Source organism: Antechinus flavipes, chromosome 3, assembly GCF_016432865.1.
Source record: "Antechinus flavipes isolate AdamAnt ecotype Samford, QLD, Australia chromosome 3, AdamAnt_v2, whole genome shotgun sequence".
In the NCBI taxonomy this organism is placed as follows: domain Eukaryota; kingdom Metazoa; phylum Chordata; class Mammalia; order Dasyuromorphia; family Dasyuridae; genus Antechinus; species Antechinus flavipes.
Window position 1 is genome coordinate 305,901,638 of NC_067400.1, and position 15,240 is coordinate 305,916,877.

The window sequence follows — 15,240 nt, forward strand, 5'->3', positions numbered from 1 at the left end:
TTACCTCTTTTTTCCCACACAACCACTCTAAGAAGCAGGTGCTTTTATTGTCCACATTTTACAGATGAGGAAATGGAGGCAGATAGCTGTCAAATTATTTATTTAGGGTCATACAACTAGTATCAAAGACAGATTTGAATTCATGTTTTTCTGACTCCAGGTTTGTGTCTCTCTACCCACTATTCTACCTACATATCTAAGAATACTGGATTTAGAGTCAGGAAGACATGTTCAAATCATAACTTAAACACTTACTAGTTGTATGATGCTAATTAAATTATATAATCTCTGTTTGCCTCAGTTTCCTTCCCTGTAAAATGTGGAGAAGATGTCCTAAAAGTTTTAGTGCAATTTTAAATTTTTAGAGCTTAACATTTTGGGGAATACTCTGTACCACCTAATTCATAGAACTATTGTGAAGCAAATTAGCATATGTATGTATGTCTATATGGCAGCTAAGTGGCAGGTAGATAGAATGACAAGCTTAGAGTCAGAAAGACTCATTTTCTCTAGTTCAAATCTGGCCTCAAACACTAACTAGCTGTGTGACCCTAGACAAGTCACTTACCCCTGTTTAGTTTCTTCACCTGTAAAATAAGCTGGAAAAGAAAATGGCAAACCATTCCAGTATCTTTGCCAAGAAAACCCCAAGTGGGGTCATGAAGAATCATAGAAAAATGACTAAAATCCACATATATATGTATATATGGTTTTTTTGTCAGCTATTATTCTTGCCTCTTTTAGTGAGAAGCTATGTGACATTTGATAAAGAATCATCTTCAAGGTCAAGAAAGATCATAGATTTAGAAAGAGAAAGGAGCAAGAATCACACACACACACACACACACACACACACACACACACACACACCAATCCAAAACTGTTAATTTTACAAATAAAGAAACTGAGGTGAGGGATTAAAATCCCCTTTCTAACACATACCAACTCTGTGACCCTCAGGAAGTCAACTAATCTCTCAGTGCCTGAAGCAGTTCTCTAAAATTATCATTTTCAGAGCTGGTGCTAACCTGCCAATTGATTAAAGGAGTTTCCATGACTAGTGGGATTAGTCTCTTAACTTCTCCTCTAGGAATTTGCATACTACACCACTTGGTGCATATATGTTTAGTATTGATATTGCTTCATTATCTATGGTACCCTTTAGCAAGATAATAGTTTCCTTATTATTGCTCTGTAAGGAATGACCAGCAGGATGAATACAGAGAGGCTTGGAGAGACCTACATGGACTGATGCTAAGTGAGATGAGCAGAACCAGGAGATCATTATACACTTCGACAACGATATTATATGAGGATTATATTCTGATGGAAGTTGATTTCTATGACAAAGAGACCTGAGTTTCAATGGATAAATGATGGACAGAAACAGCTACACCCAAAGAAGGAACACTGGGAAACGAATGTGAACTATTTGCATTTTTGATTTTCTTCCCGAGTTACTTTTACCTTCCGAATCCAATTTTCCCTGTGCAACAGGAGAACAGTTCGGTTCTGCAAATATGTATTATATCTAGGATATACTGCAATATATTTAACATATATAGAACTGCTTGCCATCTTGGGGGGGGGTGAAGGGAGGGAGGGGAAAAATTGAAACATAAGCGAGTGCAAGGGATAATGTAAAAAATTACCCTGGCATGGATTCTGTCAATACAAAATTATTATTGAATAAAATAAAATTAAAATTAAAAAAAATAAATAAAAGATAATAGTTTCCTTCCTTATCTCTCTTAATTAGATCTATCTTTGTTTTTACTTCATCTGAGATCAGTTTAGCTACCCCTGATTTTTTGACTTCACCTGAAGCATACTAGATTCTGCTCCAGCCTTTTACCTTTACTCTGTATGTATTCTTCTGCTTTAAATGTGTTTCTTGTCAGGATTCTGACTTTTAATCCAGTCTGCTATCCGCCTCCGCCTAATGGGAGAGTTCATCCTATTCACAATAGTTAAAATGATTAATTCTGTATTTCCCGCCATCTTATTTTCCCCAAGTTATACTTTTAAAAATATGGGACATTTCACGAATTTGTGTGTCAGCCTTAAGCAGGCGCCATGCTAATCTTCTCTAAATCATTCTACTTTTAGTATATGTGCTGCCAAAGCAAGCACCAGGTCCAATTTTTTAAAAATTATTATTAACTCAAAATGTGAAGATGACTGAAACAAAAAGAAAATAAATGTTCAATATGAAGGAAATAAAGGAAGGGGAAAAAAACTAGGAAGCAATAATATGGGGAGCATAGAGAGAAATACAGAATCTAAAGAGGGCTGTTGAGAAGGCAGCTGATAAGAATCAGGCAGTGAGAGAATGAATATGGAAATTGTCAAAGTTCTAAAGAGGATTTGTAACTGAAGATATTGAGAACAGGAAACATGTTAAAGGGGCCTAGGAGTCTGGAAATCTGTAGGGGTTGTTTTGCTGGCAAGCAATACTTTGGAAGAAGCTAATGGGGACTGAAAGTTAGAATTCTGGAAATATTGAAGAGAGATAGTGACTGAAATTCTTTCAGAGAAATGTAGAATCTGATCTTACCTTTCTTATCCATCTTGTTTCTTCCTTCAAATACAGTTTTGTTATTATTCAGTCATTTTTCATTCATGTCTAACTCTTCATGACCCCATTTGGATTTTTCTATGGCAAAGATAATAACAAAGAAAGTTTGCTATTTCCTTATCCAGTTCATTTTACAGATGAAGAAAATGAGCAAACATGATTAAGTGGCTTGCCTTGGGTCACACAGTAAGTGTCTGAGAGTAGTTTTGAACTCAGAGAGATGAGTCTTCCTCAATCTAGCCCTAGCATTCTATTCACCGTGCCATCTATATTCCACTGCACCACTTAGTTGCCCTCCTCAAACCCATACCAAGTCCTTCATTATTGACAAGTACACTATACCCCCAAAATTATATTCATCCAAGCTCATAGAAATTCTTGTAACTCAAAGTCTAGAATCTGGCACAATGAAGGTGTTTAATAAATGCTCGTTAATTGATTCATCTAAAAACCAATCTGATGACTAATTTTGATAGACTTAGTTCTTCTCGACAATACAATGATCTAAGACAATTACAAAAAAATCATGATAGAAAATACCATCCACAAAAAAAGAAAGTACAAGAAGTCTTAATGCAGATTGAAGCAAACTATGCTCACTTTTTTTTTAAAAAAATTTTTTCTTCAAGGAATGGGAAACTGAGTGGATGCCCATCAGTTAGGGAATGGCTAAATAAGTTATTGTATATGAATGTTATGGAATATCATTGTTCTATAAGAAATGATCAGCAGGATGATTTCAGAAAGGCCTGGAGAGACTTACATGAACTGATGCTGAGTGAAATGAGTGGAACCACAAGAACATTGTACACAGTAACAAGATTATGTCATGATCAATTCTGATGAAAAGTGTTTTTTTTTTTTTTTCAAAATGAGGTGATCCAGAGAGAGGACTGAACTGAATGTGGCTCAAGGACTTTTTTGTTTGTCTGTTTGTTGATTACATCCCAGAACCTGTCAGGGTACTTGAAAGAGAGCGTCACCCTTGTGACTCAGATGCTCTATAGCCTAAAATCCTTAGATTGCTTTTTCTTTTTCTTTTTTTTTTTTGCTAAGATCTGTTTTTATTATATGTATATAGGTAATGTAACATATACATACATATACCTGTGTATATATTTATATTTTAATTTTCAATATTTATTTTAATAAGATTTTTATTTCCATTTTCACTCTTTTTGTTGTTGTTTGCTTGCATTTTATTTTCTTTCTCTTTTTTCCTGTTTGATTTGATTTTTCTTGTGTAGCAAATTAATTGTATGAATATATATGCCTATATTGGATTTAATATATATTTCTACAATATTTAACATATATTGGACTACTTGCCCTCTAAGGGAGGGGGGTGCGGGAAAGGGGAGAAAAATTGCAACACAAAGTTTCACAAAGATTAATGTTGAAAAATTATCCATGCATATATTTTGAAAATAAAAAGCTTTAATAAAAACAAATGAGGTGATTCAGGCCAATTCTAATAGACTTGTGAGGGAGAAAGCCATATACAAACAGAAAAAAGTCCATAGGGACTGAATGTGCATCTCACAACATAGTTTTTTTTCCCACCTTTTTTTATAGTTGTTTGCTTATTTATTGCTTTTTTGTCATTTTTTTCCTTTTTGATCTGATTTTTTTCTTGTGTGGCATGATAAATGTGGAAATATGTATAGAAGAGTTGCACATGTTTAACATAAATTGGATTACTTGCTGTCTAGGGGAGAGGATGGGGAAGGGAGCGAGAAAAATTTGGAACACAAGGTTTTGCAAGGGTGAATGTTGAAAACTATCTTTGCATGTATTTTGAAAATAAAAAGCTATTATTTTTAAATTTTTCTTTCTCATGGTTTTTCCTTTTTGTTCTGATTCTTTTTTTACATGACTAATGTTGGAATATGTTTAAAATGATTGTACATATATAATCTATATCAGATCAAAGGAGGAAGAGAAGGAAAAAATGGAAATAAGAACCTTATTAAAATAAATGATGAAAATTAAAATATAAATATATACAGGTAAATGTGTATATATATGTATATATTACATTACATATATACAAATAATAAAAACAGATCTTAGCAAAAAAAAAAAAGAAAAGAAAAGGAAGGAAAAAGCAATCTAAGGGTTTCAGGCTACAGAGCATCTGAGTCACAAGGGTGACTCTTTCAAATACCCTGACAAGTTCTGGGATGTAATCAACAGACAAACAAAAAAGTCCTTGAGAAAGCAGATAGTTGTAGCTGTTATAGCTCTTTAAATAACACTTTCCATCATGTCTTTTCTTCCCATCCCCTAAATTAGTAACTTTTTCTCATCTATAACACATAGCAATATTATTTGTGACAGTTGTTTTCAAAGTTTTTCTGGTGTTTACAACAGTTCTGGAACAAGTGTTGGGATCCAGGGAAAATTTGAATTGTAGAAGAATAGGAAGACTGAACCAGAAATGTTTGATTTTTTCCCAAATCATTTTCCAATGGTCACAGAAACTTTCCATGATCATTCACTCCTTCACAAAAAGAGTTCTTGTTTTTCTAGCTGATATTCTTCTTCATCCTTGCCTTTATCAAGTGGTCATTTAGAAAGCAGGTGGTGAGGTTACTTTAACCTAGATTTTACTTAAGTTTGGAATCATAGAATCCCTAAGAGTTAAGAGACCTAGGAAATATTTTATCCTGAACTTCTTGTTTTTCAAGAAAGGAAACTAAGGCTCAGAGGTATGAAGGGATTTTTCAAAGAGCACATAGAGTTTACAACAGAGCTGGAATTAATAATAATCGAGGTCTTCTGTATCTAGTTCTCTATTTAAGAAACACCACCACCACCCCCCCCAAAAAAATCAAGTTCATGGAAAGAAAAAAAATTGAAAGTATTTTTGTATCCAGGATGAAAAGAGAAATCAAAAGTTGAAGAAGAATCTTTTTTTGTTGTAAACTCAATTCTTACTTGGTGAACGTGCCTATTAGGAAAATTCAGCATCACATATCTATGAAATGCTAGTACAATTGTTTATTCCGAAATTGAAAAAAAATAGAATAAAATCATAATTAGACATTTCTTCACCTGGGACAAAGAAAACTGAGGAGAATGATATAATAGGAGCTTGAATAATGACACCTCAGGGTTGGTAGCAGCATTAAGCAGGAGTACAGAGTATCTAGAAATCATCAAATAGGAGATAGCTCTGGCAGGGAGGAATTGTGCCCACCCTGACCTTCCAATTACAGCAGATACTGAGTCAAATCCCCACTCACTCCGAGTTAGCTTTCTGCTTATGAACATAAAAGAGTTGTTTTGCTTCCTTTACGGATTTAAAGATACTCTTAATAAATAGACGTTTAAATCTTAGAAACTAAACTGACACTTGGTACTTTGAGGTAGGTAAAACTGGGCAGTGGATAGAGGGCTAAACTTGGTAGCAGAAAGTTCTAAGTTCAAATTCCATCTGAGAGCCTTGGTTTTTTCACTTGTAAAATGAGTAAAGTTCCTAAAAGTCCCTTATAACTCTAAATCTCTGAACCCTGTTCCATACAGATAATACAAAGAAGGAAAAGATCTGATTTCCATACCCCCACAGGTTGTTTTTGTTTTTCTTGTTTGTCCTTCATTTTTGACCAACAAAGACCTCACAGGATGATGTCTTGACTTGCTCGTGTAAGTTAGAGTTAAGTGAGACAGTGTTGCACAAAGTTGTCAGCATGATGCCTTCATAAGTATTTAAAGCTTTAAAACCTATACCTGGGCAGTCGAGAGAGAGCTGGAAAGCAGAAGTTAACTTGGAACTCAGGATCCCACTTCAACTTTTTATCTCAGAAACTTACAAAAATTGTACAAACTAAAAAACTATTAACTTAGTCTGGACCCTAAAAATAACTAAAAGTCCTGGTGAATTTGAATTGTAGGTCATATGTTAACAAATTGTTCAAAATGTTCTTCCCAGTTTACCCAGCTATTTGTTATAACTGGTCATAATAAAGGATATGTTGAGAGACAAAGAATTTACAGTTATAACTCCCTTTTCTCTTTTTAAATAATATTTTATTTTTTTCAATTACAAGTAAAGGCAATTTTAACATTTAAAAAAATTTGAGTTCCAAATTTTCTGCTTTCCTCCTTTCAAACAGTAAACAATCTTATATAAATTTTATATATATATATATATATATGCAGTCATCTAAACACATTTCCAAATTAGCCATGTTGTGAGAGAAGAAACTATGTTTCCTTTTCCAAAAGTTTCTAAAGAATCCCTTTTAAGAATTGAATCAATTTTACTTAATATTTCAGAGGTAAAAAATGCTATACTCTGAGGACATTATATGCTCTCAAAAATCCCCTTCCTATATTTTTACAATAATATAAGGGCACTAATATCCAAATTAGATACAGTAGATGAAGGACTGATCTTAAATTCAATTTAAGTCCTGACTCTGATACCTACTAAAGTGTATGACCATAAACCCAGTTTTGGATTTCTCAGCATTCTGAGGATATTCTCTAAGATTAGAAATTGCAGATGTTACCACACAAGGACTTCCCTACACTGATGGAATACTAGTCTGGACATTCTTTCCTTTATCATCCACTACCCCATTTGCCTCCCCCACCAAAAAAAATAAATAAAAAATTTTTTAAATCTGAACTTCTCTGGCCTAGAGAGCTAAGGACTTGTTTTCTATTGTTAATTCTAGTATCCAGCATGTCAATAATACAAGAATGACAACTAAAACATACATAAAATGATGCTTGGTAAGTGAACAAAGTCACATGAACTCAGTCAACTGCCTTCCAACATTCATTAAAGATGGAGGTCAAATATAACATTCATATATTCATTCAAAAAATAAAATTCATAGGCATGGGACTAAGGGCAGACTCTCACCATCTGACACACCACACCTTCCCTCTCTGGCCTCTCAGTTATCATATAAAACCAGTAGTAGGCTTGTGGATTCTGGCTGCTTGCCTCAATGTAGGAAAGGAAGGTTATTGCTATGGAAAAACTAACAGTTTTTTTCCATTGGAACAGTGACAGGACCAAGTGAATTTTTGGTCTTCAGTATTGGAATACTGTACTCTGTTGTCCAATTCATATGTAAGGTGTATGGCTTCCATATAAGATGTTTATGTCCAAATGGAATATCTATATGCATAGATATGTCACTTGAGAGGAGACATTGATGATATCTCTAGAATTCTGCTCATTTTTTTCCAAGGAAAACTTCAATTTCTGCCTAGAGATAAAAAGCCATAAAGCTAGCTTCTCTTTTCTTCTGGAGAGCGGTACTATATTATAATTTTATCTTCTTACTCCCCTAAATCTTGCTTGTCTGGAACATGTTTGGTTCATAACAAAAATCTTCTTTCCTCACAAGGGAGGGAGGGAGGGCCCCCTAAACTTCTACCCATAGATTTGGCCTCTTCCAATCAAACACTGATTATACAACAAAACTATCATAAATAATGAATAGAGAATAAATCTTTTAATCCATGCTGATAACAAAAGAAACTAGAAAAATTCCCCAAATTAGAATATATGAGAAAATGCAAAAAGTAGTTGAGTTCTGTAACTGGGAATGAGATAGATCTCATTCAAACAAGAAAGGTCCCAATCTTATCCAGGGGAAATTCACCAAAGTATCTAGAGAGGCAAGATAGAGGTAAGAGCATATTGAAGAGCTGACTTCCCTTACTGAATGAGAGTCTTTTTTCTTTTTCCTCCATGGAGTCTGTTTTGAAAAGTGTCTGAATCTCCCTCAAGAAAGGAATAAAAAATGCATGTCTTCTCCCCCCCCCCCCCCCTTCACAGACATGCAGTGTTTTCTGGCTTCTCTCCTGCAATTAAGAAAAACCTTGTAAAAAATGCTCCAGACTGGACTGAAAAGCAGAGTTCCAAGTAAATTGGTCTGAACCATTTATAAACTGAGTCCAAGACTGGCAGTGTCTTGTCTACATGTTCTCAAAAGAGTGGAGATTTCTGGATGAGGAACCCATTACTTTATGCTGCTCTGTAGGCAATAGAAAAAAAAAAAGCCATGAAACTGGCCTGAATGGTCAGTTTATGAACGGAGCTCATCTTATGTCCCCAGGCTAGACTAAGTGTCTGGTTATCTGAAAAGATTGCCTTGAAGTGCCTCCATATTTACTCTTCAAGAACAATACCCAGAAAAGCAGGAATTGCCTTCTCCCAACACAACTTCAGCAGGTAACCCTTTGCCTTTTCACAGGAAACAGAGAAAAGGCAGTAGAGCTAAAATTTTAAGAGATTGAAAGGTGGGGGGGAGAAAAGAAACATTTTCAGACATCCCAGAGTTCTCCCTTTTATTTGCATTGGTACCAAAGGGGGAAAAGCAAAAGTCCTGCATATGGAGTCAAATCTCCTGCTTAACATTTGTATGACTTTGGATAAGTCACAAACTTTCTGAGCCTTGATTTTGACTAGTTGATTTCTAAATTCCCTTCCAACTCTAAATTTGTAATCTCAAATATGATTGAAAACGTTGACTTTCAAGAATACATTCCCCCACCCACCAGCACTTCCCATCCTGTATTCTCTCTCTCTCTCTCTCTCTCTCTTTCTTTGTGTCTCTGTCTGTCTCTCTCTATTTTGTGGATGTTCTTTCTCTTCTCTTCTCTATATCTGTCTTTCTGTCTCTTTCTCCTCCTTCTTCTTCTCCTCCTCCTCCTTCTCCTCCTCCTCCTCTTTTTTCTTCCCTTCCTCCTCCTCCTCCTCGTCTTCCTCTTCTTCTTTTCCCTCCTCCTCCAAGAAAACCACAAAAGGTTCACAAAGAGTTGCATAAGATTGAAAAATGAGGGGCAGCTAGGTGGTGCAGTGGATAGAGCACCAGCCTTGAAGTCAGGAGGACCTGAGTTCAAATATGACCTCAGACATTAAACACTTCCTAGCTGTGTGACCCTGGGCAAATCACTTAACCCCAATTGCCTCAGAAAAAAAAAAGATTGAAAAATGACTTACTGAACAAGGAATAAGGTACTACAAGAAAGGCAAGAGAGGGTCAGGTGATGAAAGGCTTTGAACATCAATCAGAGAATTGTATATTTTATCTTGGAGATAATAGGAATCACTGAAAAATACCTTAAAAATTTATCTTCCTGTAGTCAAGATGGTAATGAGGCCCTGTGAACTTGGCTAGGTTGGTCATCAGTGAACAGATAAGATCACCTTGTTGATCTTTATTAAAATTCTTCATCTAAACTGTTTGGTTTTTCCTTCTCAAAATGTTTTTCTAGAGCCTAGTCACCAAAACTAATTTTCCTAGCAGCTCTACAGTATACTCATGAATACTTTCCTCAGTTCAATGGGGGAATGATACAGAATCCATTTTCCCTTAGCATTTGATGGCAAGCTCTTCCTGATAGACTTAATTTATGTACTTTTCATTTCATCTAATTAGTCTTAGATTGCTCCCTTAAAAGCACTATAAATATAGTACTACTGCCTTTCCTTAATGCATGTACTGTTAAAAAACTTGGTTAAAAGTGGACTGCATTATTAATTTAGAAATACATAAGGCTTTTCTCAGCAAGTTATCCCTCATAGTACTTTGTGCCAATAAATAATTTTCTGTTCTTGCCTCTCAATAATTCAAAAGATTTATGATTTCTTAGGTAGTATTCCAAAACTACCAACACAGGTAAGAATTCTTCCGCATTTGTTATAAAACAAGGTGGTTTCATGAATTAATGGTCTCTCTCCCCACTACCCCTCCATTGTGATTCCTGTTCTGTCATTTTCAGTCATGTTCTCATTTAGGTCTTTATCACTTCATTTAGGGTTTTCTTGACAAAGATAGTGAAGTAATTTGCCCTTTCCTTCTCCATCTCATTTTACATATGAGGAAACTGAGGCAAATGCAATTAAATGATTTGCCCAGGGTCACACAATTAGTAAGGGTCTGAGTATAGAATTGAATTTATAAAAATGAGTCATCCTGAATCCAGGCCTGAGGCAGATGCATTGTGCCATATAGCTCTGCCTCCTTCCCCTTTCCTTCATCTGCTCCCCACAAATCAGATCCTTGTTAACACAACTGAACTGAGCTAAGCTAGTTTCCACCTAAAAGTCTGTCAATAGCCCTTTCCAGTTTTCCTATTTTCTAGCTTAGTAAAGACCTGCCAGGGCTCAGGACCCCCTGGTATAAATTTTGAGAAACGAGGGCCTCCTCTGTCACACAATGAATCAGTCAACTAGCATTTATTAAACAGTTTCTATGTGCCAGACACTGTGGAGGTGCTTATGAAGCAGAAATAATAGCTAACATTTATAGAGTGCTTGGAAATTTGCTGAGCTTTATGTATTTTATGTTCTCATAATAACTCTGTGAAGCAAGCACAAAAAGATTTATTATCCCCATTTTACAGACAAGGAAACTGAGGCTGGGATAGGTTGTTACTTGCCACAATCAGACTCAGGGTAAAATTTAAAGTCAGGTCTTCTTGTCTCCAAGTCCCATACTTTGTCCACTATACAACAAAGGATTTAAATCAAGGATTTTTTTTTTATTCCCTATGTTTATAGATCACCTATTCTCCAAAGAACTCTTAACCATTAAAAACTCTTATAAAGCAAACTTTTAAATACAAGTTGTTAATTATTTTTAAAGTGCAAATTCAAGCAATTCTGAGAAAAAAAATCTTGTAACCATCATACTGATAAAGATTGTTAAAGAACACTTAAATTCCATGTTCATGAGAACATAAGAATAGTCATGCTTAACTTCTTGGTGAATCTTGGAATTGGTATTGCATTTCTGATAAGTATTCTGTCCATATTATGCCAGCAGAACAAAGCAGGACAAATCAAGTCCCCCAACTTCTGACACACACATGAATCAATAGAAAAAAGTTCAGAAGATATCATCAAGAATGAAGCTCTCACTGGGGACTTTGCCCCCAGTAATCTCACTACTAGGATAATATCTTAAGGTTCTAATTTTAAAAAGAAACAAAATGCCTAATTTTATAAAAAATATTCATGTTAGCTTTTATTTTTTTTTATTATAGCTTTTTATTTACAAATTATATGAATGGGTAATTTTACAGCATTGACAATTGCCAAACCTTTTGTTCCAATTTTTCCCCATCTTCCCCTCATTCCCTCCTCCTGATGACCAATACATATTAAATATGTTAAAGTATAAAACACAATATAAGTATACATATTCTAACAGTAATTTTGCTGTACAAAAAGAATCAGATTTTGAAATAGTGTACTATTAGCCTGTGAAGGAAATAAAAAATGCAAGTGGACAAAAATATAGGGATTGGGAATTCTATGTAATGGTTCATAGTCATCTCCCAGAGTTCTTTCCCTGGGCGTAGCTGGTTCAATTCATTACTGCTCTATTGGAACTGATTTGGTTCATCTCATTGCTGGAGATGGCCACGTCCATCAGAATTGATCATCATATGGTACTGTTGTTGAAGTATATAATGATCTCCTGGTCTTGCTCATTTCACTCAGCATCAGTTCATGTAAGTCTCTCCAAGTCTCTCTGAAATCCTCCTGCTGGTCATTTCTTACAGAACAATAGTATTCCATAATATTCATATACTACAATTAATTCAGCCATTCTCCATTTGATGAGAATCCACTCAGTTTCCAGTTTCTGGCCACTACAAACAGGGCTGCCACAAACATTTGTGCATATACAGGCCCCTTTCCCTTCTTTACGATTTCTTTGGGATATGTAGCTTTTATTTTTTTAAGAAAGAATCTGGAATTAACTTTTTTAATTAAAATTTTTTATTTTCAACATTCACTCTTACAATATCTTCTCCCCACCTTCTCCCCTAGATGGCAAGTAATCCAATATATATTAAACATATGCAGTTTTTCTTTACATATTTCCACAAATATCATGCTGCACAAGAAAAATCAGATCAAAAAGGGAAAAAATGAGAAAGAAAACAAAATGCAAGCAAACAACAACAAAAAGAGTGAGAATGCTATGTTGTGATCCACACTCAGATCCCACAGTTCTCTCTCTGGATGCACATGGATCTTCATCACAAGACTATTGGAACTGGTCTGAATCACCTCATTGTTACAAAGAGCCATGTCCATCAGAATTGATTATCACATAATCTTGCTGTTGTTGTGTACAGTGATCTCCTGGTTCTGCTCATTTCACTTAGCATCAGTTCATATAAGTCTCCCCAGGCCTCTCTGAAATCATCCATAGTTATTTAAAACTATGCTCAAAGAGCTATCAAACTGTTTATAACCTTTGATTCAGCAGTGTTACTATTGGGCTTTTTATCCCAAAGAAATCTTAAAGAATGTAAAGGGACCTGTATGTGCAAAAATGTTTGTGGCAGCCCTCTTTGTAGTAGCAAGAAACTGGAAACTGAGTGGACGCCCATCAATTGGAGAATGGCTGAATAAATTGTGGTATATGAATGTTATGGAATATTATTGTTCTATAATAAATAATCAGGAGGATGATTTCAGAGAGACCTGGAGAGACTAACATGAACTGATGATAAGTGAAGTGAGTAGAACCAAAAGATCATTGTACATGGCAACAAGGTTATCTGATGATCAATTCTGATGGACGTGGCTCTTTTCAACAATGAGATGATTCAGACCAACTCCAATGATCTTATGATGAAGAGCCATCTGTACCCAGAGAGAGCATTATGGGAACTGAGTGTGGATCACAACATAGCATTTTCATTTCTTTTGTTGTTGTTTGCTTAAATTTCATTTTCTTTCTCATTTTTCTTCCTTTTTGATCAGATTTTTCTTTTGCAGGAAGATAATTATGTGAATATATATGCCTATATCCAATCTACACATATTTTACCATGTGTAACATGTATTTAACATATATGTTAACATAATATAATCATATATTCAACATACATAAACATATATTTAACATATAATAATTATCAAAAAATTGAAAAATTATCCTTACATATGTTTTGAAAATAAAAAGCTTAAATAAAAATAAATAAATAAGAAAACAAAAAAAGAAAAGGAATCATCCTGCTGATCATTTCTTATAGAACAAGAATATGGTATGAACTTAATAAAAGAGAGAATATAGCTGAAACCCAGCTCCAATGTCTCAGGATGGCATAGATGTGACCTTGGGTTCCATGCTCAAATGTTTGGAGGGCTTGGGGCTAGGCAATTGGGGTTAAGTGACTTGCCCAGGGTCACACAGCTAATGTTAAGTATCTGAGGCCAGATTTGAATGCAGGGCCTTCTGACTCCAGGGTCTATGCTCTATCTATCCTCTGCAGCATCTAGCTGCCTAGACTTCAAGTTGTAACATGACTTACCAAGCTGCAAAGGCTTCCCACAAAAATAACAAGCATTTATGTTTGCAAAGAACTTTTCCCTACGTGATCTTATAAAAGTCCCATGAAATAAGTGCTATTATTATTTTGCATAAGAGAGGCTGATAATGGGTTAAATGACTTTCTCAGAGTCACATAGCTAAATTGTGAGACTGTATTTGAACTCAAGTCTTTCTGACTCCAGATTCAATGCACCACCTAGTTGCATATGGATTCAGTGAATAAACTAAGTTCTGAGAAGCTCATCTCTGGTTTGGTTTGATAGTAAGAGGGGTCCACTCACTGCAGTAACTGGAAAGAGAATTCTCTGCATTTGAGAAATTTTAAAACCGAGGAGGTTAGTGATTATATGAGTCCTCTTAGGAAGAAGAAAAATAAAAGAATGCATAAGATTTACATTTCTGATAATATTTCAACACTGACCCTTGCAAAACCTTGTGTTCCAATTTTTCCCCCTTTCCCCCACCACCTCCCCTAGATGGCAAGTAATCCAATACATGCTAATATGTTATTATATGTTAAATATATATTGTTTATGTTTATATATGTTAAATATATGCTTGTATTATATATGTTACCATATATATTATATATGGTGATTTCTGATTTATTAAACTTTTTTTTGTAGTTAGATAAAGATGGTGGAGGAGACTAATAGGCTTCAGGTCTGTTTCTACAGTAGGATAATGGTGTGACAATTCTCCTGCACTGAGTAAAATGATAGCTCTATTCAGTCCTGTCTCTGACAGGTGTTAGACATGGTCCTTAGGGGATTCCAGGATAGCAATTTATGAGAGTAAGATATTATCTGTTAATTCACCTGAGTATACTAATTGGCTATTCCGGATGATGAGAATAGAAAATATTTTCTGATGTATACATGCTTAGCTAACAAGAGGGATAGAGAGGGACTTAACTATTGTGGTAAGTGTTAATAGGCCATCAGGATCTAGATGGACACATTATGGGAAAAGAGGAGGAGAGGTCTCAGATGGTGAAAGCAAGCAGCAAGAAACAATCTTCATAGGCTATGAGCTAATAGATATGGGTATGAATTTTCCTTCCTAAAAAATTCTATCTCTTAAATTACATGGCAAGTACCAGAAACCTGGTTTTGGCTTTTATTCCCAGATTAAATATGAAAGGCAGGTGTTTATAGCTTTCATTCTTGGAATGTTATAAATAAAATGCCAACTCACATTCCATAGAGGAGAAGGAATAAACCTCTAATGGACAAAGATCCAAACAGAAGCTAAATGTCTTACATATATATGTATGTGTGTGTGTGTATGTGTGTACATATATGTATAAAAACAGACATACATAAAGGTCTTATT

General features: G+C 35.0%; 1 non-coding gene across 1 annotated transcript; it reads right to left on the reverse strand.

The window, feature by feature from the left end:
• Positions 1 to 2,026: 2,026 nt before the first annotated feature.
• Positions 2,027 to 2,133, reverse strand: LOC127558420 (U6 spliceosomal RNA). The gene has a single exon (XR_007952815.1). It is a non-coding gene; the product is annotated as a U6 spliceosomal RNA (small nuclear RNA).
• Positions 2,134 to 15,240: the final 13,107 nt, after the last annotated feature.